This window comes from Culex quinquefasciatus, chromosome 2 (genome assembly GCF_015732765.1).
Source record: "Culex quinquefasciatus strain JHB chromosome 2, VPISU_Cqui_1.0_pri_paternal, whole genome shotgun sequence".
Taxonomy (NCBI): Eukaryota; Metazoa; Arthropoda; class Insecta; order Diptera; family Culicidae; genus Culex; species Culex quinquefasciatus.
In genome coordinates this window covers 99,391,506-99,395,121 of record NC_051862.1, presented here as the reverse complement: position 1 = coordinate 99,395,121, position 3,616 = coordinate 99,391,506, and the positions used below count along the sequence as shown (strand labels likewise).

General features: G+C 26.9%; 1 long non-coding RNA gene across 1 annotated transcript; it reads left to right on the top strand.

The window, feature by feature from the left end:
* Window positions 1–750: 750 nt before the first annotated feature.
* LOC119767401 lies at window positions 751–2,830 on the top strand. The gene is made up of 2 exons (XR_005277496.1): window positions 751–864; window positions 2,749–2,830. It is a non-coding gene; the product is annotated as an uncharacterized LOC119767401 (long non-coding RNA).
* Window positions 2,831–3,616: the final 786 nt, after the last annotated feature.

Here is a 3,616-nt window from a genome sequence, read left to right as displayed (position 1 = left end):
AATTTAATACTCATAAAGCAAGATCTATTCCCAGTTGCTTCAAAAATTAATATTAACAGAAATAACTCTGATATCATAATTTCTGATAATCTGATTAATTATATATAAACGGAAACGGAAAATATTTTTATTCGGGAAATCCCGGGAATTCCCGGGACGGGAAATTGGACGCTCTATTTACATTTCCCCTGTTTGAAAAATGTCGCACGTCGTACGAGCTGTCGCGCGGTTTTCATTTTACCGTTTCGATATCGATTTGTCGAAAGGACGACAAACGAACGACAACACTTGACATGCCCGACATTGTTTTTTTCCATCGATTTTCCTTCAATTTGACGTCACGATATTCGTCGACGCAGTTTGACAGTTCTCTTCAGTTGGTCTTGTTTGGACTTGATCAAATCAGAGAAACTTTGTACCGAATCGAACCAGTTTACGTTGTCGAAAGTTAGTGTGGATTTTGGCCGGTTGATTGGTAAGTTGTGTTGCTTTTTTGCGAGCGGCTTTATCATAGCAATATATTCCAGATTTCCTGATTTCGGCCTTCGTGATGGAGGAGGAGGAGGAGGAGGAGAACGGGTCACATCGTTGATCCGGCGGGCCATGCCGGAAGACGGGAAGGGAAGCACCCGGTCTGCGATCGAGGAAGCGGATTGGTTTTTAACTTTCCGCGGGAGGTGGCGGTGCGTGCCATACCCAAGGAGGAGGACAATGAAACGGCAAGTAATGAATGTTTCCAATGGAACAGAAGGAGGAGAAAGACCATTCCCCTTCCCGTCAAGTCTTGGGGAGGTGTACAATGTTCCGTGTGAAAAGAAAGGTGGAGGAAGACGGCGTTTCTGATCCGCCGGAGGTTTTTATACGGTGAGTTTTGTTTTTGAAACGATAGAGGGGGTGTTGCATCCCATTTGGACGACGGAAAATAAATGAGGACGATGAAAGTGTGCGTGGGAGGGACTGGAGAATTAAAAACCTGAAACCATCACAAATTCTAAACAATAAAATTCTATTTTTCATAGCAATCTTTCCTGAATCTTTTCAATTCCACAATTCAAATTTTCTAAGATTCACATAAATATAAAATAATCTATTAAAAGGTATAGTTTCGTTCAAAAATATGAAAAAATATATTGAAATTATAAAATTGTTTCTATTCAATTCAATTCTATTTATTTCTTTGGTTATTTTGGTCATCTTTTAACAATACACTCAAACCCCGATGGTTTGACACCAACTGTTGTCAAACGAACGGGGTAACTTTTTAGTTTGACACCGCTTTTACACGGAGTTCACACACACTACCAAACGATTGAAAATTATAAAATTACAAAATAATAAAATTATAAAAATATTAAATTATAAAATTCAAGATAAAATTATAAAATTATAAAATTACAAAATTATAAAATTATAAAATTATAAAATTATTAAGTTATAAAACTATAAAATTATAAAATTATACAATTAAAAAATTATAAAATTATAAAATTATAAAATTATAAAATTATAAAATTATAAAATTATAAAATTATAAAATTATAAAATTATAAAATTATAAAATTATAAAATTATAAAATTATAAAATTATAAAATTATAAAATTATAAAATTATAAAATTATAAAATTATAAAATTATAAAATTATAAAATTATAAAATTATAAAATTATAAAATTATAAAATTATAAAATTATAAAATTATAAAATTATAAAATTATAAAATTATAAAATTATAAAATTATAAAATTATAAAATTATAAAATTATAAAATTATAAAATTATAAAATTATAAAATTATAAAATTATAAAATTATAAAATTATAAAATTATAAAATTATAAAATTATAAAATTATAAAATTATAAAATTATAAAATTATAAAATTATAAAATTATAAAATTATAAAATTATAAAATCATAAAATTATAAAATTATAAATTATAAAATTATAAAATTATAAAATTATAAAATTATAAAATTATAAAATTATAAAATTATAAAATTATAAAATTATAAAATTATAAAATTATAAAATTATAAAATTATAAAATTATAAAATTATAAAATTATAAAATTATAAAATTATAAAATTATAAAATTATAAAATTATAAAATTATAAAATTATAAAATTATAAAATTATAAAATTATAAAATTATAAAATTATGAAATTATAAAATTATAAAATTATAAAATTATAAAATTATAAAATTATAAAATTATAAAATTATAAAATTATAAAATTATAAAATTATAAAATTATAAAATTGTAAAATTCTAAAATTGTTAAAAAAAATTGTGTTATTCTTAAAATTCTTGATATTTTCAAAACGTTTTTTCAAAATATCAAAGATTTTATTTTAATTTTAAAATTATTCAGATATTTTAGATTTTAACGATTCTAACATTCGAACATATCATAATTGTTCGAAAACTTTAAAGTTCATTGCTTCTTTAAAGCATGGACTTCAGAGACCCAAGAAACACATGCACTTTAAATTTAAAAAATAAATCAAATTCTCCATTCAAATTTTGGATAAAAAATCAACATAAGTTGATTTTGATTTTTTATCTGAAATTTAAAATGTTTCAATGAAATATTATGTTATGCTTAACATTTTTTTGTCTTTTTTTCCCAAAAACTTACAAGTTTAGAGACTACTTTTTTTTTTTAATTTTACATTGAAAGTTAAATTTCACATTTCTAGTTATATTTTGGATGATTTAGCCGAATGACGTAATCTTTTTTCAGGTAACCAAAAATATTCCAATCGAATCCTGCTGACAACCCAGCGTTTCCGTGTTGTCCCACGGAACGGAAGCTGTAACGATCGCAAAAACACTTGTACCGGAAGTGCGTAAACCGACCTTGTCCGGACTCCGGTGGCCATCCATTTGTGGGATGCCGAGGCGACGAGATGAGCTGAAAGGCCAACTGGAAGACAACGCCAAAAACCACGTGAAGATCGCGACACACAACAAGTAAAATTAATGAATGTTTGTGAAATCGAGAAAAAGATTAATTTACAGAAAAAATACATATAAACATAATTTAAAAATAAAAAAAATGTTTATTTTTACTGCCACATAACCTCAAAACCCGAAAAAACAGCATACGACAAAGGCACGACAACCTAAATAACAAAACCGTGCGACGTCGGTCGAATGTCGTACGACAATGTCGTACAATTTCGATGATCGATCGCACGACAAATACGACATTTTGGTGCAAAAACGTATGACATTCGTGCGAATGTCGCACGACATTGTCGTGCGACGTCGTACGATTGCACGGACGACAAACGACGGACGTCCGACGGACTTTTCAGTCAGGGTCAAAGTGGCTATAAGGAGCAGCCATGCCAGATATACAAATTAATCTGTATTTAACAGATTTTTCGATCCCAAAAAACCCAAAAATCAGTATGTACAGATTTTTTCAAAATGGTTATATTTGAAAGTTTTAACAATTTAGTAATTAATTTATGCTTTAATGTGATTAAAAAGTTTAGATCTGTTGTTAAAATTTCTATAATGTTTTCTATAGCTTCGAATTCAACAAGATACAGATAAAATACAGATTTATTTTCAAGAAAATACAGATCTCCCAAAAAATCATC